Genomic DNA, 21177 nt, shown 5'->3' with positions numbered 1-21177 from the left:
CCACCCCATTTCAGTCAGTGAAAGGGATATATTGCTGGACTGGTGTATTACACTGCATTCATTTTTGCTAGTACCTTATAAAGTGGCCGGTGAGTGTATATACACAAAACAATATTCCCATAATAATAATGCAGCGAGAAATCACTGTCTCAGATTGCCTACTTCTGTCAGTACACTTTCATGCAGTGCTGTGCTTGTAAGGTGTGTAAATTTCAACATAATAGTGTCGTCTCATATCGAACATCAAATCAGTGCACTTAACGGAAATGACGATTGGAACATTTAAATGTAACTTTATTACTGTCCCTATTCAACAGACATGGTCGATTTATTAATTTTGACTGAGTTAGTGTTTATTTCCACTTAGGTTGAAATTGGGAAGAACACGAATATACTATGCAACAAAAATGCCTGGAAGGCAGCAGTCCATGCATCAACTGCAACAGCTATGGTCCGGACTCTGCTGCTAGGGGTGTTTCCAGTGGATGTCCTCCTTCAAAGTAACCTCAAAGGTATTGTTTCCTTTGTTCATATAGGCTTCATATAGGCTGCATTAATAAAATAAAATTTATTTATCTCAAAAGAAGGTTGGGGGAGGGGTTGGGCTTAGACCTTCACCAAGGCCATATGCTGTTTAGTGCAGTAATGAGGTCCTTGAAAAGTGGCCTGTAGTTGTTACGTAATCCTGCACACAGACAAACAAATAACTACACCAAAAACAACCCTAATTAAATCCCAGAAATATTCTGTACTGTTTATACTTTGTCTTAGGTTGAAAATCCAGAAGGGATGAGACTGATCTGCAGCGGGAAGCAGTTGACTCCAACACCATCTATGTTATTTTTGGTGAGATGGCAATTGATTTACTTAACATTCAGTCAGGTGGTGATAATGTTACAATGTGAAATGTGATGTTAACACAGTTACACACTCAGTTGCCAGTTTATTAGATATACTGAAACAAATGCAGTTGCTAACTATGCTGAAACACTGATCACATCTAATAGCTAAACCTAAACAAAGTGTCTATCCTTCTACCCCCAGACGCAGTGTTGAAGAAATTTCCACAGGCCACCAAGGGACAACTGGGGACAGCTGTCAACTCAAAAATAGCTGAGCTCAGATTTAAAATGAAATAAATAAATAAAAATTTAAAAAATAAATTGAAAATGTGTTGTTTGTTTGTGAAAGTTAACTTTTTAAATAAATTAAAACTTTTTAAAACATATGAACATATGTTGTTAGTAAATATATTGACATAAATATATATTCACATATTTAATTAAAATATATTTTCATAAATATATATATTTACATATATTTAACTAAAATATATTTATTGGGCCAATTTTGAATATTTGTCATGTTATTATGTCATGTCTTCACACTAATCTGCACCCATGTTTTCTTATTTGGAGTCATCACAGAGCCAGTTACCTGTCAGGAGTTTCAGGGGATGTACCCAAGTGCAAGATGGCAGACACACGAGTAAGTTCAAGGATTTATTAAGATAAAATCCAATAAACAAAAGGTGTCCTGGAACAGCAGGCTAAATAACAAAAACAGGAATAGGCAGAATCCAAAACCAGAACAGGCAAAAACTTCAGGAACACACAGACCTACAGGGTAGACAACACAGACACGCCAAACAAATACAATGACCTGACAAGGGGCACACAAAGACTAAATACACAGGATAACGAGGACTAACAAGGGACAGGTGAAACAAGGCTGGGAAACAGGTGAAACACATTAGGGCAATCACAAGGAAGGGAAAACACAGGAAGTAAAATAGACAAGACAAGACAGAAACCCAGACCGTCAAAATAAAACAGGAAACAGAACATACAGACACATCGGAAAACAAGACAGGAACTACAGCTAGACAAGACAAGGGAGGAAACACTGGCTACAACAGAAAACAGAACAAATACACAACAATAACAGGAAACAAGAACAGAAACTCAAACCCAAAACCATGACAGTACCTCTACATACTGAGAGTGTAACAGCTTTCATCACTCCTGTTTACAGGTGGACTTCTGCAGTGCAGGTCACATATTTTGATAGGCCTAATGAAAACCCAGAGTTTCCCTCATCTCAGGGTTAACAAACTCAGAGTTTTCACTAAACCTGCTTTCTGAAATACCACCCAGATTAGTGTGAAGACATGACATAACAACACCAGAAAATATTATGAAGTTTGACTCCTTAATTAAGCAGTTACAGTGGGGTCACACATTCTGACGGCTGCTACTTGTCAGATATGGTGACCTCTGAGGTACTGGCTCTGTGAAGACTATAAATAAGAAAATATGTGTCCACATTAGTGTGAAGAGATGACATAACTACCCCAAACAATATTTTGAAGTTTGACTCATTAATTCAGCAGTTACAGTGGGGTCACACATTCTGACAGTTGCTACTTGTCAGATATGGTGACCTCTGAGGTACTGGCTCTGTGAAGACTATAAATAAGAAAATATTTGTCCACATTAGTGTGAAGAGATGACATAACTACCCCAAACAATATTTTGAAGTTTAACTCCTTTATTAAGCAGTTACAGTGGGGTCACACATTCTGACAACTTAGCCAACGTGCTGGTCCATTAAATATTTAGTTCTTTCTTTTCTTAACAGTACAATATGATTATTTTTAGGTAGGTTATTACAAATGTAACTTGTGCATGCATGTGCATGCAGTCACAAAGAAATACATGTTTAGATACATTTCAGAGAAAATGTACCTTAATATATTTTATTAACTTTCAGATAAACATGTTACTATGCCTGAGGTGTAATATGGTCACCAGCGGTTTACTTTTTCTCCTTAGGAAGCAATAACAAATTGCGAATAATCATACAGCTTGCATCCGTGGACGTAATGTATTAATGTTTACTCCTTTTGCGTAGGCACTCTTCTTCGCCCTCCATTGTCTAACACGCACGAGCAGACGATGTGCAACAGCGCCCTCTGCGGTCACAGTTCCTGATGGGTCACAGCTTTCGGTGTAACACCGGCGATGGTGGTGTGTTAGCTAAGCTGGCTAGCTGCTTCCATCCGACCAAACCACACTTGGCCAGCAGTAAACAGTGCCGACTCACACTAGTAGAGCGATAAAGAAAACAGTTCGCAGTCCTATGTATTTAAAATACACATTAAAACGCTAGGCTATACGTTTTGTCTCTCACTATGTGCTCAACTCTTCTCTACTTTACACCCTCGTGTTTTTCCTTTTTTTCTCTTCCTCTCCTTCTTCTTCTTCGCGTGATTACACTGAGGTCAACAGGAAATCAAACTCTCAGGTCATCTCTAAAGTAAATAATTAAGTTTATTTCCTTTTACTAAACAAGCATCGCAGTAAGCACACATACGTCGCGGTGACATATTGGCGATGTAATCAAAATGCATCGGGGATACGTAGTATTTTGGTAGTTTGCTCACTGGCACGACGTCCCTGCGACGTCGCTGCGCTACGTTTCAGCGACATATAGCCGCTCTCTCCGCGACGTAAACATATATACATCGTTCTAACGTATGCCATACGTTGTAGAGATGCAGGCAATATACATCGTTCTAACATATGCCATACATCGTAGAGATGCAGGCTTAAATACGTCGCTCTAACGCATGCAATACATCGTAGAGATGCAGGCTTATATACGTCGCTCTAACGTATGCAGTACATTGTAGAGATGTAGGCTTGTATACGTCGTTCTAACGTATGCAATACATCGTAGAGATGCGGGCTCATATACATCGTCCCAACATCTGTTATACATCTTACAGATGCAGTCTCAGGTACATCTTCCTGACATCTGTTATACGTGGTACAGATGTCAGGAAGATGTGCCGATCAATTGATCCTGCATTAATCCATTTAACAAAACTGGTCAGTATAGGTCACACAAAATTACTTTAAATATCTTTACTAAATTGAATTGCTAAAGTAAGATAGATAAACCATACACAATTACTTATAATAATACATTTTATTTATAAAGTGCTTTTCAGGGTTTTTACTCAAAAGACAATTTACACAAGTTCAAATCATTATAGAAAATAGCACACTGTAACACACTAAAAGCTATTCTTGTATGTAGCTAGATTTGGGGATAATTATCCTACTGTGGTCTATACTAAGGGCTAATGTACAAAAACACTACCTTGTGTTGTCTTCCCGTCAACCTTGGAAAAAAAATTATTAAATTTTTCTTCTACACATTTTCAGCGCTTATTTCTACATCCCATATTTTCTGATATAAAACAAAAATTGAAAACAGGTCAATTTGACCCAAAGTCAACACAAGGGTTAAAAGCTTAAACCAGTGTTTTTTAAAGTCTGAGACTGTGGGCTTCCCCTCAGGCAAAGAGCTGGGGCACGCACGTTTCCTGGGAACGGTGTGCAACGGCTTGAGTTATGTTTTCTCTCGGTTCTCTCGATTATTGGCTGTGTTCCAGGTGATACCCAATCAGTAGAGACATGTCTGTAAACCCGTGGTAATAAACAGTCCATCCAGAAAAACGCAGAGTTTTTTTGTGATTGTTGCGGGCAAAAATCCTTGATTATGCGGCACGTTTTCTTAAAAAATGCGATGGAATATGCAGGATATTTGTGCAATTTTATGCAATGAAATTGCGTGAACTTGCAAAAGTTGCGGGAACTTGCAAAAACTGCGGTTTGATGAAAAAGAGAAGAAAAAGTGATTCCCCCAACACCCTGCTTAATTTCTATAAATAGTTTACAGATATTCAGTCATTGCAATAAGTAAACAAATAAGATACAAAAATATATACAAATAATATAATATTAAAGTAAAAATAAAAGTAATAGTCTAAACAGAGGGAAATAAAAGATACAAAAGAGACAGACTTTCAAAAATCGTTAATAATATAGACAGCAGGAGCACTTAAACAAAGAAATTTGAGTAGACATCAGATATTAAGATAGCTTTCTGATACCAACTTAAGAGACTCGACTCATGTCAAATTCAACCTCCAACACCTGCTTTTCGATGATGTTCACATCGCGTAATTACGTCACTTCATAACGTTCCCATGGACAGGGGAAAATGGCTGCTCTTGTGTGAAGTAAACGCAACATTTTTTCAACTTTCTGCAACGAAAATGCGGGGATTATGAAATCATGCAAGCACCGCATATTTTGCGCGGAAATCTGCAATTTATGCGGCGAAAGTACGGCATATTTGAAAAAATGCAGCCCCTGCATGAATATGCGGACTTTGGCTGATTATGCATTGAATTATGCGATCGCATAATCGCGTTTTTCTGGAGGGACTGAATAAAAAGGGCTTGCACACACAACAGGATGTCCAACACCCTGTTTCAGTTTTAAAAAACGTCACTTTCTCAATTTTTTCATGCCTATGGGATCATGGTAATGTTATTTGAACCCAAACACTTGAGCCAAGAATAACATTTATTTATTAAGAAAATTCATTATTTTTCTTAATCTGTAGGAGTCGCTGAAATATATAGTATTTCTCTCTTTTGACTACACACTCGTGAGCTGTATATCACTGCTTCACAACAGCAGTGTGTACATGTTGGAGAACAAAAACTAAGTGTCACACTATATTGTCCACTGTCTATCATAATGTAAATTATTTCAGTAGCAAAAAAAGGCTGTCCCTAACAGCTACAGCCTCTGCTCCAGTCTGTTACCAGTCGGGGAAGTCCTTGATGGCCAGCTTCATACTCAGGAAAGTAAGATCCCTCGGAGGTGCTGCTGCTGTGACAAGAACAAAAGATTTGGGTTTTGTGCATTATTTGAAAAAGTATCTTTTAATAATGTTGTTGTTTCATCTCCATTTGTTTTTAAGAAGTGGTTGAGTAATATATTTTTTTTGCAGATGTGAACAGAAGACCGGTTTCATCAAGTAGAATATGGCAAGTCAAATGTCGTTAATGTAGTTAAATTCTTTGCTAAATTTTCCTCAGAAGCTCCAATTCAGCCTTTAAATATAATTGAACAGCAAGGCCATTTGGTCAGTAGGGGGCGCTGCAGTCTGTGCAGTTTCATTTGGGATGAAGTTCAAGAGCCACAACAGGTGGGCTGTTTATGGTAGAAGGGATACAGCTACGGCCAAAACTTACGTAAAAAAATCCCGCAAAATCTAGAATAATATAATAATATATTGGTTATACTTTCACCCAGGAAAACGTGTTTCGTTCCTCTAGAGTTTTAATTCAAACCACGGTCTGTTTCCTGAACTTAACTAGTCGTTTTGGTGCCTAAACTTAACTGTCGTCACCGTAGCTGTATCCCATCTAGCCTCAACCGCTGTTAATGTGCCATTCTGACAATATGTATTTAGATCACTTTGTAAATTAAAGCTTTAAATAGCATGTTATAAATTGTCCCATAAAATATACCATAACTTTTCTCTTTAAAACATCAAGGTTTCATAGTAATCACAATTAGATTAAGTATATACTTTTGATACCAAAGGTACCATTTTATGCTGTCCTCTCTTTACTTCCTACCCCCATTTTCAATTACGATTTTGTAAACTTACCACAGATGATTTGGCAAAGTAATGACTGGGAATATGGCAGCTTTCCACATTTCCCCGTTGAATATCTTGGTCATCATGGCAAATGAGAGATCTGAAAAATACAAACATAATTAAAGCTGCGAGCAGCGATGAACGGGCCCTCGCGCCTCTGCGCGCGTCGGGGTTACCGGCGGATGCCGCTCCTTAGCATTTGTGCGGCACTCAAGACACAGCAAATCGTCACCAATGAAAAGGGAACTCCCTCCTGAGTTCAACGATACCTCACAAAAGACTCGGTCATACATTTCATTAGCTGTGAAAGGGGGCGTGGCTAAAGCTTAGGGGCGGGCTAAACAATCAACAATGAATAAGGAAATCTCTACTGAGTTCAATGATACCTCACATAAGACTCTACGTCATACAGTTCATTAACTGTGAAAACGGGCGTGGCTAAATTATAGGGGGCGGGTCAAACCATCACCAATTAAAAAGAAACTCTCTGCTGAGTTCAATGATATCTCACACAAGGGTCTACATCAAACGGGTCATTAGTTATAAAAGGGGGCGTGGCTAAAGCTTAGGGGGTGGGTCAAACCATCACCAATGAAGAATGAAGTCTCTGCTGAGTTCAATGATACCTCACACAAGGGTATACCTTAAACGGTTCAAATGTTATGAAAGGGGGCGTGGCCTGAGTAAGTGGGCGTTGTTAAAGTATAGGGGGCGGCTCAATATCACATGTAGACCACACATTATAAGTTTCATGTAAATCGGATGATGTTTGTCACATAAGGCGCATTTCCTGTTGCCAGCGGGGGGCGCTATGACCAAAGGTCAATTTTGGCCTTTAGGTGTCCTCAGGCCTGGACCCTTGTCAATCGTGAGAAATTTCGGGCAGATACGACAACGTACACTGCAGTTACAACAACTTCTTTGTTCATCGCTAAACACTCAAAATGGCCACCACTCCACGCCCACACTGTCTGACGAAAAGTTTTTCTTTTAATAACTTCATCTTCAAGGTGTTGGGATGGTACAGACCAAGTTTGAAGTTCATCGGATAAAATCTCTAGGAGGAGTTCGTTAAAGTATAGCACCTTGACTTTTAGGCCTACTTCCTGTTGCCACTAGAGGGTGCTATGAGTTTGAGTAAATTTTGTCCAGTAAATGTCCTCAGAGTTGGAGTGTTATGAATCCTGAAACGTTTCGAGCCAGTTGGACAATGTACACTCGAGTTACACCCACTTCCTGTTTTCGGTTCAATGATACCTCACACAAGACTCTACCTTAGATGGGTCAGCATGTATGAAAGGGGGCGTGGCCTAAGCATAGGGGGCGGGCCAAACCATCACCAATGAAGAAGGAACTCTCTGCTGAGTTCAATGACACCTCACACAAGACTCTACCTTAAACGGTTGAAATGTTATCAAAGGGGGCATGGCCTGAGTAAGTGGGCATGGTTAAAGTATAGGGGGCGGCTCAGTATCACATGTAGACCACACATTATGAGTTTCATGTAAATCGGATGATGTTTGTCATATAAGGCAGATTTCCTGGTGCCAGCAGGGGACGCTATGACCAAAAGTCATTATTGGCCTGTAGGTGTCCTCAGGCCTGGACCCTTGTCAATCGTGAGAAATTTCGGGCAGATACAACAACGTACACTCAAGTTACAACAACTTCTTTGTTCATCGCTAAACACTCAAAATGGCCGCCACGCCACACCCACACCGTCTGACGAAAAGTTTTTCCTTCAATAACTTTTCATCTTTAAGGTGTTGAGATGATAGACCAAGTTTGAAGTCCATCGGATGAAATCTCTAGGAGGAGTTCGTTAAAGTATAGCACCTTGACTTTTAGGCCTACTTCCTGTTGCCACTAGGGGGCGCTATGACTTTAAGTAAATATCGGCCTTTATTTGTCCTCAGGGTTGGAGTCTTATGAATCCTGAAAGGTTTCGAGCCAGTTGGACAACGTACACTCGAGTTACAACCACTTCCTGTTTCGGCAGCGAAATGCACAAAATGGCCGCCCCCGCCACGGCCACGCCCTATGACGAAAAGTTTTTCTTTTAACAACTTTTCATCTTTAACGTCTTAAGATGGCACAGACCAAATTTTAGTTTAGTTTAGTTTAGTTTATTTAGCAGGACAATGTGCAGTTACATTAAAAAGATGGCTGCACCAGATTTTGCATTATGCTACTTTCCATCTGTAGTCCTCCACAATTATAATGACATAACAGAGTTGAGTTCATGACAAAAACAATAAACATAACATGTTTATACAACAAGACAGTTAAGACAATATAAATAGACTATTTACACCGAAGGTGTAATACACAAATATACACAACAATGGAATAAAAAGTGTTAGTGAGAGCAGGTCTGATGTTCTAAAAGGAAGTATTTAACTGCCCGCGAAAAGCTTTTAAAATTTGAGCTATTCTTTAAATTGTTAGGAAGCCCATTCCATTCTTTGACTGCTTTATAGGAAAAGGCTGATTGAGAAAAAACAGATTTTCTTTTGGGAACATTGCAATCACCCCTAGATACAGACCTCAAGACTCTGTTTGTAAATTTAGAGCGTAGCTGTACATATGTTTTTAAAGGGGGTGGAGCGGCATCATTAAGAATTTTGTGAACCAAACGGATATTAGAATACCTGATCAAATTATCAAAGCTCAAAATACTGTACTTCTCCAGTATACTACAGTGGTGGTGCCGTCTAGGTTATTTTTTCTAGGATTTTCAAAGCTTGATTATGTAAAGATCTAAGAGGATTTAAAACAGTTTGTTTGGCTTGAGACCATGATGACATACAATACAATATATGCGATAAAATCATTGCATTAAAATAAGATTTTGCTGCTTCCAATGACAAAGAGCTTCTAATGTGCCTGAAGTTAGCAATATTAAATTTCAAAACACGACAAACCCTTTTAACATGTTTTTTAAAATCTAGTACAGGATCCAAGATCACTCCCAGGTATTTAACTTCTTCCACATTTTGGATCATATAACTATCCACATAAATATGTGGGAGTGTACTTTGAATTTTTTTATTTGAGAAATACATTGTTACCGTCTTCTCCGTATTCAACGTAAGGCACGACTTGTTCATCCATTCTGTTGCTTTACTCATTGCCTCAGATAATTTAGCAGCAACAATATTAACATTGGAACCGTGTGTATATAAAACCGTGTCGTCAGCGTACATCAAGACCTCCACGTCCTCACAAATGGAAGGTAGGTCATTGATGTACAAACTGAAGAGCAATGGCCCCAGAATAGACCCCTGGGGTACCCCTGTAATACAGGATCTAAACGGTGAAGTTTTATCATTTATTCTTACGCACTGGTAACGGTCTGCTAGATAAGATTGCAGCCAGCTAATAGTGTTTGCGGAAAAATTAAAATTCCACAATTTTGTTAGCAGCACTGAGTGGTTAACGGTGTCGAATGCCTTACGTAGATCCAAAAAAACGGCCCCAACCACTCCTCCCTTATCTAGACTGGATTTGATCACCTCAAGGAAATAACAACAAGCCGTGCCGGTGGAGTGTTTGGATCGGAAGCCAAATTGCATGGGGTGTAACATATTTCCATAGTTAAGGTGCTCAATCAGCTTTTCGGCCACAATTTTTTCAATTACTTTAGAGACTACAGGAAGTATACTTATGGGTCTATAATTTTTTATGTCTTTTATGTTTCCTGATTTAAAAATGGGCGTAACAATTGCCATCTTACAGGCAGAAGGGAAAGCACATTCTCTAAATGATTGATTAACTATGTGCACAATTGGTTCAGCAAATACCTCTTTATATTTTTTTAATAACAGCGAATCAAATCCCCATGAGTCCTTTGCTCTCGAGATCGAGAGTGATGTAATAAATTCGTTGACCTTGCCTTCATTTACACATTCGAAGTCCAGTACTTCCACAACAGTGGATTGTGATCCTCCTGTGGTACCACCATCAGTGGCCCCAACAATGGCTGCATGGGGTGTTAAAAGCAGCTCAGAGGGGTTACATAATTCCAGTATTGAGGAAATGAAGTAATCATTAAACATATTGGCAACCATTAAGCTGTCATTTACAGTGACTTGCGTTCCAGGTGTAAGTGTTTCATTATTGTCAATGTTTATGTAAAGTTCGATCGGTCCTCTTTTAATCTGCTCTTTCCCCGAAAGATTATTAATACACTTCCAAATCATTTTACTATTCCCTTTAGCCTGGTTAATTATATCTAAAAAGAAGTCTGCTTTAGCTCTTCTGAGCTGTCCTATGACTTTATTTCTCAGATTTTTAAAAATCAACTGGTCAGTCCCCAACCTAGACTTGAGATACTTTTTAAGGCAGCATCTCTTTCTTTCATTAAAAGCCATAATCTCTCACTAAGCCATGGTAAGGTTTTTTTACTTTTAAATTTTCGCGGCTGCCTTTTTGTGTATTTGGTGAGAATTTGGGTAATTGCATTTTTAAGAGTGCTAGAGGCCTGCTCACAGTCCTGACCACCGACTAAACCATTTCGAACAGTAGTATTTATTTCCGTATCCAAGAGCTCCATGTCACGCTTAGGAATAAGTGACATATAGGTCTTTTCTCTATTTTGATTTCTATAACGGGTTTTGGGGAGTTTCCTTGAGACCAGTGTTAGATTATGGTCTGATAAACCAGTTATTAAATTATAGATTTTATTGACACAATCTGACTTATTAGTAAATATCAGATCTAGTAGTGTTTTAGTGGAGCTAGTTATTCTAGTTGGATTCCTTATCAGATTAAACTGTTTAGCCAGGTGCCTTAATCTATTAGAACGCGTTTTATCCAACCAATTTAAGTTAAAATCACCCATGAAAATAGTTTCCTTGTTACAGACTTTAAATACATCTTCTAACATATCAAAAAAAGTATCCTTCTCATTAGGCGGCCTATATAATACTACAACATTAAAAGACATTTCAGGGGATAAACAAATCGTAACTCCCACACATTCCAAGCCATTTTCGGGAAGAACCATCTGCTGACATTGGATATTCCTTTTAACATATAATAGCACACCCCCTCCCTTTTTATGTGGTCTATCTCTTCTAAATAAATTGTAATTTTGAATATTATAAGCACTTGCAGGGGAATTTTTTTTCAACCATGTTTCGGAGAGACCTAAGTAGTCCAGATTTGAGTCATATAATAATTTTTCCAGTTGTTCCGTTTTAGATGGGAGACTTCTGATATTGATGTGACCACCAAAAATCCCCTTTGGTTTAGCTTCCGGGTCCCATAGAATTTTCGCATGGTTAACAGTTTGTAAAAGTTTAGTTTGTAATTGTCTGTTTGATACCTTAGTAGTTGTAGGTTTTGGTGGTGGAAGTTTTATCAGCCCTGTCGCTGGTCCCATGAGCCCAGCTGCTTGTAATCGTAGCTCCGGTCCCAATCCACCGTCCGCCGCTGGAGGCAAAAGCTCTGATGTCAACCCTCCGCTAGCTGCCGGTGTTTGAGTCCCAGTTGTCAGCTCACTGCCCGCCGCTGGAGGCCAAGACTCCGACGCTAACCCGCCACCAGTTGCAGGTATTCGTGGTTTAGGTACCAACCCACAGCCCGGTGCTTGATGTGGAAGCTCCAATGCTAGCCCGCCTCCAACCGCAGGTTGATGCAGCTCTAATGCCAGCCCGAGGCCCTCCGCAGGTGGGGATAGCTTCAAGGCTAACCCGCAGCCCGCTGCAAGTGAATGAGGCTCCAAAGCCAGCCCGTATCCCACTGTAGGTTGACATAGCTCTGAATCCAGTCCACCGACCACTGCCAGTTGGAATTGCTCCAGTGGTAACCTGGGACTCGCTGCTGGTTGAAGTAGTTTCGAGACACACAACTGGTGGTGTTGGCATCGTCGGAGTTAACCCCCGCGGTCCGGGATTTAATTCAACATCCCCAGCCAGCAAAATCATTACTACAAAGTGCAATAGTGCAGTCCGAATGTTCCACGTCCCGTTTTCTCTCCCATGTGTTTCTTGCACTCGTGGATGCCCTTCATCCAGAAACTTAGAGTACAGAAGGAGTTGACTACGAGCTACTGGAAAATAAGCTCTGTCATTCTCCTTGGGTATGAACAGATGACGATACAAACAGGAGAGGACGCAGAGTGTTAACAAGATAGTGATCGTCACATTTCTAGATAGATTAAGGATATTAAAATTCTGAACAGTCTTTAGACGAGTTATAGGTTTATAAAACTTAGGAATAAAATTGCAATGTTCCACGCGAGACTGTTGCGACTGCGTTGCGGCGGCCATCTTGCACCTTAAGACTTAACTTTGAGGCAATTTGAAGTTGATCAGATGAAATCTCTTGGAGGAGTTCGTTAAAGTACGACGTGGAAATGGCCAAAATCGCACTAATTTCGAACTTTGAAATCAAAATGGCGGACTTCCTGTTGGGTTTAGGGTATTGCTCTAATGACGTTTTTTGTACATGTTGACATGTTACATATGTGTACCAAGTTTTGTGAGTCTACGTTAAACACACTGCAGGGGCTCAGTTTCTTTAACTTTGTAGGGGGCGCTAGCGAGCCATTTTTGTGCGCCTATTCCCGAAACCCTTAAAATACATACATTTTCACTAGACTTGATGCGACCGCAAATTTTGATGAGTTTTTGAATATGTTGAGCCCCTCAAAAAGCCAATTAATTTGCCGTAATAATAATAATTCCTTAAGTTTCAATAGGGCCTTCGCCGCTGTCGGCGCTCTGGGCCTAATTCCTTCAGTTTCAATAGGGCCTTCGCCGCTGTCAGCCCTCGGGCCCTAAAAATGCAAGCAGTTAAAACTGTTCAGTATACAGACAGAAAGTTTCAAGTGATGGTTCGGAGTAATTTCACCCTAGGGTCCTTTGCACCATGACCTCGAGCCAAACACCCCCCCAGAAGCTTTTTTCACTTGGGTCGAACATTGGGAGAGTTAGCGTAGACTAGCGTTTTCAGCTGAATAGCTTAGCGCAGGGGCTAATGGATCCAGTGATGTATCTCGTAAGTTACCCCACAAAATGTAACCTAAGTACAACTTCCAAAGGGTTAAAATATTTACTGTTGATAGATGGATATGATTTAATAATAGTTTATTACCTACCCATTTCAAAGTCTGTGTAGGTCTTCTTCTTTGGCTTCTTCTTCTAGAATCATTAGTGCCTCTTCCTCTGAGCAGACCAATTCAGCAGTGGTCATCAAATCAGTTTTCAAACTCTTTCCTCTTATCTGAAAGAGATTAAGGGCCCTATTTTAACGATCTGAAACGCAAGTATCAAACGTGAAACGCAAGTAGCTTTGTGGGCGGATCTTGGGCCCTGTTGCTATTATACCGGCGGGATAAATGACTCTTGCGCCCGACGCAAATCTAAAATGGGTTGGTCTGAAGTAGCTAGGTGTGGTTTGGGCGTAACGTGGAAATAACCAATCAGAGCGTCATCTCACATTCCCTTTAAGAGCAGGCGCGCTTGTTCCATGGTGGATTGCTATTGTAACGGTGGATTTGCCTGGCGCACGCCAGTGGGAGCTGTCCGAGATGCGGCAAAGTAATAAATGCCCGTCTTGGCCGGGTGGCGATGTTGCTGTGGCCTCTTGGGCGCATCTCCTCAAGTCTGGAGAGGATTGCTGCAGCCATGGAGCGTGGGCCTCCAAACGCACCACCTGCACCTGTTGTGCCCCTTCCTCCTCCCCCCACTCCATCTCCGTCCACCCGCTCCACCAGGAGCGCATCGAGTGTCCAATCCCACCGTAGTTCAACATCACATCTCCTTATCTCCTCTAATATTTCCTCATTTATGTCATCAACACATCCATGAAATGAAATGAAAGAATGCTGCGACTTTTTGAGGACTGTATTGTAAAGTGCCTCCTGATCTATCCAAACACCTAAAGCGCATTTTCAGTAATATTTTTCTTTTTCACGCTACATTATGCATGCGCCCCTAAAATAGCATCTTAATAACGCGCAACTGACTTTAGACTAGCACCACTGACTTTAGACCAGGTTTTTCTTGGTCAGTGGCGGAATTGTTTTCTGAAACTGCAAAATAGCACCAGGGAACTTTTGCGCCGGAACACGCCTCCTCTTTTTGTTGAACCGCCCCCGGGAGTGCAAATACATTCCCTAATTTACCGACGTGCGTCTGTGGAGGGAAAAGTCCGTTGTGCGTCGGGTGCAAAATAGGAATGATACATGCATCGGTGTACAAAGGCAATTGCGCTGAGTGCAAGATAGGGCCCTAATATACAGAGGTAATTAATAATTTGAGTACAATGTAATAGATAGAGAAAGTCTAGGACCCCTTGAACACACAGTGGGTTGAAAAATAGAGCAACACATTAGAATTATGAGTGGCACTGCGCCTGCCCCAAATACTAGATAGATTCGGATTACAGGTGTGTAATTTGCATCATGCAACAAACTAATATGACAATAACATACCTGGCTCTTTTCATTTGTTGATCAGGCTTATACACACAACTATTATTGTGGTATGATGTCCTTCATCTCTGCATTGCCTTCTCTCCCAACTCCTGCCCATGTTTTCTGATCTTCCACTATACATTATACCAACATAAAAACAGACACACTATGTAAAAGCTACTATCAAAAAATACTGCTCTTTTGTGAGGATGCAGTATTTTTAGTATTGCAAACTACTGTTTTGCAATTATTTTGCAATGAACACGGTGTATTCCTGATATTTTGTAGAAGATGGTGATATTCTTAGCAAGAACCACCTTTTTAATGAGGGATAACTAGTGAAACAAACAAGCAAACAAACATCAACTAACAGTTTACCAAAGTTATCCTTGCTATAAACATGAAACGGAAAAGTACCAATCAAATTATTGTGATATTGTTAATTGTATTGATCGCAAAGTCAAATGTGATTCAGTATGTCCATCGTACGTGTTTAGTCCCTGTTAAAGCCGATTATAAACCGCTAATGTCAGTTTTATGTAACGTTAGCTAGGCTTATGGTCAATTTAGCTTCAACAAAAAGTAAAATATAAAGTTAAGTGACTGGACTGGACTAAATGTAGCTAACACTAGCTTGCCAGGTAAACTGTTTTTATTTTAAGTAATCAACGTTAGTGATGTATCAGTAAGAAAATGATGGTAACAGGTGACGATGCCCATTGGGGTGTTTTGAAGGCTAACGTTAACCAACTAAAATGGGCACCATCTAATAACTGATGTTTTATGACCGTTGGCACTCCGAACCCCGTTTTCAAAATCAGTTGTTAACCAGATTTAATGTCAAGTGTAGAGAAACAAACCACATTATTACCAGCTAAACTGCCCTAAAACTAATTTTACATAGTGTTATTTTGGTAATAAGCAGGGTAAAAATAAAACATTTTAATCCCAATGTAATAAGTACGAACGTTAGCCTGCCATTAGATGGCCCCTGAACCTCTTCACCTTTTTTAAATATGATTTAACGTTAGTTGGCAGATTAGCTAGGCAGATTAGCTAGGCAGATTAGCTAGCCAGCTAGCTAACGCTACATGCCGAATTTACCTTTACATTTTGATTCCATAACAACTCTTCAGCTTTAAATGTTCCAAGTTGAGGTTCAGTTGCATTTAAGCCCAAAAAAATCTAATTAACCGATATGAGCAAAGTATGGTGCGGCACTCAGTTACTGTTATCTAGCTAAAATTAACGTTAAGGGATATCGGTAACGTTCAATTAGCTAGCTAGCTATCTAGCTAGCAGCCTAACGTTAGCTAACGTTACTGGCCTGTACTGCACTGACATAGCTAACGTTAACTTTACATTCAGATTCAGTCTGATTAGTACATATAACTAGTTAAAGAGCAATGTGCAGGTTGAATTCATAACTGAATTAATACTTAATGTTGTCTGAAGAGGTCTTTTAAAAACACATAAGTAGAAATTGCTATGTTACACAAACCCTAAAGCAGAAACTTTGATGAAAGGGTGCCCATTTTTAAGCTAGGCTCTGAAATAGCCTTTCCCGCTAGCAACGCGTCATATGACGTAGGCAGAGGTAAACAATAGGTTTCTTCTCACTCTACAGTGGTGAGAGAGAGAGAGCTATAGAGAAAGTTTATGTAAGTCATAATGGTAAATTATTGTGTTTGTGCTGGTTGCACAAAGTCCAGCCTGTCAGGAAATCTTGTACATAATTTTCCTTGTAGGAAAAGCAAGGTTTTTCGTTTTTGGGTGCGTTTTGTGCAGGTGAAGTGAGCAGACTTCACTGCCGCGTCTGTCACCACACTCGGTCGTTTGTGGTGCTCATTTCACTCCGGAGAGTTATAGACCTGGAGATTTGTTGGAGTCTCGGATGGGATTTTGGAGTAAGGACAATGTGAGGCTTATTACCGATGCTGTTCCCTCGGTGCACTCGATGGAATCAAGTCCACCATTATCAAAGCTTTCACCTGAATCTGGCGCGGGCATGACTGGAGGACCAAGTGCTAGCACTTGCAGAAATTCCATGCGCCGAAAAAGAGCTCCTAGCAGAGTAAGTCTTACTTTTAATTCTTGTAACTCTTAATTTGGCTGATTTCGTAATGTTTTAGTCTAATAATTTCAGAATAAAGAAGTGATTTGAGCGTGTATGTATTGGGCAATCCACCATCTAACTATTAACATACGTGTTAGCTTGGCTATTGCATTAGCAAACATTTGGTAGCTGATGATTTGATGACAGGAGTAGCTAAAATTGCGTCTGAAATCATTCCCACATCTGGATTAAAAATGCGCTGACTGCAAAATCCTAGCATCAGGGCTTCAGTATACAGAGAGAGGGAGACACTGAGCTTTAGAACAGGTTTTCGTAATTGTCTGCCTTGAAATCAATGCAGTTTGCATTAAGCTAGCTATGAGCTGTTGGCAGCTAGCTAGCCCAAACACCCCCGTTTTCCCCTCATTTTATTAAGCTAGCTGTGAGCTGTTGGCAGCTAGCTAGCCCAAACACCCCCGTTTCCCCCTCATTTTATTAAGCTAGCTGTGAGCTGTTGGCAGCTAGCTAGCCCAAACACCCCCGTTTTCCCCTCATTTTATTAAGCTAGCTGTGAGCTGTTGGCAGCTAGCTAGCCCAAACACCCCCGTTTTCCCCTCATTTTATTAAGCTAGCTGTGAGCTGTTGGCATGCAGCTAGCTAGCACAAACACCCCCCGCTCTCCAGATTTTGTTAAGAGCTATGAGCTGTTAGCATGCATAACACCCCCGTTTCCCCCGTTTATTGAAGCGCTAGGCTGTTGGCAGCCAGCAACAAACTCCAGTTTCCCCTGCATTTCAATTCAGACCATTCTCCCGCACGATTTTGTATCACAGTAGGCTACTCTCTGGTAATTTACAAAGTCCAAAATGATTTAGATTTTGCCACTAGAGGTTTTGACACGTCAGAGCTGCTTTGGTTTTATTTCTCTTTTTTTATTATTACTGATCCAGTTGGTAACATAGCTTGTATCCTATTTTTGTGAGTGATTTTGAACCTCTGTGTTTTTCAGATTTTGGCAGAGCGTGCAGCCAGTAATGAAGGGATAGATGCACCTGACAGAGGGCTTCTCTCTACAGGATCCTGGGCCATTAGTGCTTCGTCGTGGGTCACAGTGCAACATCAGATGTCTGCAAAGCTCATCAGGTAGTGTAACTTGTATCTATCATTAGCTGTATATGACACATAAACATTTACAAATTACTTCTAATGGTAGGAAGAAGACATTTCATACTGGACTGTATTAGGTTGTATGTGTTGTGACCACTGACTATGTGATGTTGTGCAACTCTTTATTTATTTATTTTTTCGCCTAGCAGTTTTCCTTGGACTAGGGTGGCCCCTAAATCATGGCTGCAGCTGTCGCCGTGGTCCTGCTATGCACGTCCTGCTACACCATGAACTACTGCAACTACTATTTATACTCGTAGTTCAATTATCTTTATTGTGACTGTTATTGCCACTGTTCATCCCCCCTACACCGCAACCGGCGTCAGACACCGCCTACCAAGTGCCTGGGTCTGTCCCAGGTTTCTTCCTGAGAGGGAGGTTTTCCTCGCCACTGTCACACTGAATGCTTGGGGGAATTACTAGAATTGTTGGGTCCCTGTAAATTATAGTGTAACATCTCCAAATTATAGTGTAAATTATACCTACTCTATTTGTAAAGTGTCTTGAGAGAACTCTTGTTATGATGTATTAAAGTTGATAAAGATGAGACTTTATTGATCTGGTGGTGAAATTCACAAGCTACCTGCAAAGTCAAACTAGAGTAATGCAAAGGTAGTGTAAAGCATTACAATTCAGAGACTCTAATATAACTAATTACTCTGAAATGACAATAACTAGTAATCTATAATGAACTACATTTTGGAAGTAACTTGCCCAACACTTCTAGTTACTATCAATGAAATTATGAATACATTTTATACAACAAGACACTTTGTGATTGTGTTCATTTTGTGAAAAGAAAATATATTTATTGATTGCCTCCCTTCCTCTGGAAACTGCCTCCTGATTGCAGCCACAACACAAGCTGGTATTGCCTTCCTGATCTCCCTGCCCAGAAACCCATATGTCTATCGGACCACCTGCCTGTAGGCTGTGTATCGGAATTGCCTAGAGAATGATAGGGGTGCAATGTTGATATTGATAATCCTGTTAACAGTCAATATGATCAAGAGTGATAGACTTATTTGATGTAACATTTTGAGTTATTCTATTCCATAAAGGTATGTATGCACATCAGAGTTTAAAAATCTGCTAATCCCTCAGCATCAATAATGCACATTAGATTAGATTATACTTTATTGTCATTGTGCAGAGTACAAGTACAAAGACAACAAAATGCAGTTTGCGTCCAACCAGAAGTGAAACAAAATCAAATATGTATAAGTGTAAGTAATGAACATGTACAGATATGTGCAATGTAGTAGGAGTAACATAGTAAGAATATAGATGTATATGCAGGGTATTAACAGAATATATTATAAGAAAAACGGAATAAATATGGATATTCAGTATGAACCATATAGACAGATATGTGCAGTGTGGTAACAGTACCATTGTAGTGCAGAAACTGTAACGTAAAAATAATAAGTGTACTGTATGTGCAGGAGGAATAGTATGAAGAGCAGTAGAATATGGCTATATATAAGTAGTTACAGTATGTACATTAATTATTTTTGATAGTTTATTTGTTTAGAAAACTGACGACTATAATAGAAGTGTATAATATAATAGTGTTATAAATTAGTCTCGTCTAAACATACTCTGGTCTGTTGGCTTGGAGAGGGCCATACTCCTGCCTGAAGTTGAGGTATGCTACCTGCAGCGCGAACGGGTTGAGGCAGCAGGCATCAAAGCCGGGATGGAGCGTCAGGCAGGTAATGTCCGTGGCCAGGACTAAACCCTCAACTAGTGCCCAGTAGGAATCCACCTCTCGACAACACATGCTGTCCACCGCCGACGCCATAGCCTCACAATGTCCGCACTAAACACCTAGCCAACAAAACGACTATGTGCTAGTGCTAACCTGCTTCTCTTAATACATCCATGGCTCTGATGGACTCCACAGCTGTCTGAGCATTAAAATCTTTGGTTGTAGAATAGCACAAGACAAAACGTTGCTGGCTTAAATTAAGACAATCTACAGGTATGTTTAATCTAAAACATGGTCAAAAGTATGTTTGCTAAAGCAGATTTTTTGTATAACACCAATGTACTAGCCTAGATGAACCAGAGTTAGCTACCATACTACACAGTAACTCACAAAGTCACTTGCCCTATTCGCCACTGGTTCGCAACTCTACTTCTCTCTTCTGCCCATTGTTCCTCCCCCTGATCTCCCCCTAATCTCCCCCTGACCTCTATCTCTTCTAGGAGGCTCATAATTATAGGCCTGTGTGCCATCATAGGCATGCTCGCCAACATTGGAGAGCTCGGTTTCTTCATCCACTTCCATTGTAATTTGAGCATGAACTTGACCAGACTCCCTCGCGTTACGTCACTTCCGGTCAGTGATAGATAGATGCGGAAGTTATTTTATCACAATTTTATCTCAAAATATCGTTTATGGCGGTTATATATTCCTCCAGTTTTGAAAATATAGTTGTTTATCATTAATATACACTATGCTGTATAGGGGTGCACATTGCTCTTTAAAGCACGGATATTTTAATTTTAAATTTATGTGAAAAAGGGCGGCTAGTGCAATGTTAGCCTGATCTAAAGGCTCTTTTTTATCTAACGGCTCTAAAGTTAGCTACTTTAAACCACGACATGGCGTAATTTAGCCCTCACAACTTGTTATTTGTCAGATTAACACCAACTTCCACATGAAAAAACGTCAAAATATTTGTATTAACGTTACGTTAAGATGAAATAATGCTTACCATGGGGTTTCACAGCAGCAACAAAGCAGTCTCCATCCTAACCCTTCCTAGACTGGCAACTTTTTTTCCTTCCTTTATCGACTGTGAGGCGAATATGTTGCTTGGTAGAATTCAGATTCACTGTCCATCACATCAACAGTGTGTGTGTACAGCAAAGACATCCAGACACTCAATAAACGATGCTTCCAAATGACCCGCGAACAACTGAGGAACTTGCAATACATCTAACATACATAGTTAATACGTTGCTGCGATGTATAGATTTCCATCATAAT

The 21177-nt window shown here is 40.1% G+C and overlaps 2 long non-coding RNA genes across 2 annotated transcripts; both read left to right on the top strand.

Annotated features, from left to right (window-relative positions):
• The first annotated feature begins 426 nt into the window (after positions 1-426).
• LOC120555566 lies at positions 427-1118 on the top strand. The gene is made up of 3 exons (XR_005638732.1): positions 427-512; positions 772-846; positions 1045-1118. It is a non-coding gene; the product is annotated as an uncharacterized LOC120555566 (long non-coding RNA).
• A 15828-nt stretch (positions 1119-16946) lies between these two features.
• LOC120556158 lies at positions 16947-18371 on the top strand. The gene is made up of 3 exons (XR_005638813.1): positions 16947-17030; positions 18022-18155; positions 18329-18371. It is a non-coding gene; the product is annotated as an uncharacterized LOC120556158 (long non-coding RNA).
• The last annotated feature ends 2806 nt before the right edge of the window (positions 18372-21177 follow it).

The sequence above is a fragment of the Perca fluviatilis genome, chromosome 3 (genome assembly GCF_010015445.1).
Source record: "Perca fluviatilis chromosome 3, GENO_Pfluv_1.0, whole genome shotgun sequence".
Taxonomy (NCBI): Eukaryota; Metazoa; Chordata; class Actinopteri; order Perciformes; family Percidae; genus Perca; species Perca fluviatilis.
This window is presented reverse-complemented; position numbering and strand designations above follow the sequence as displayed.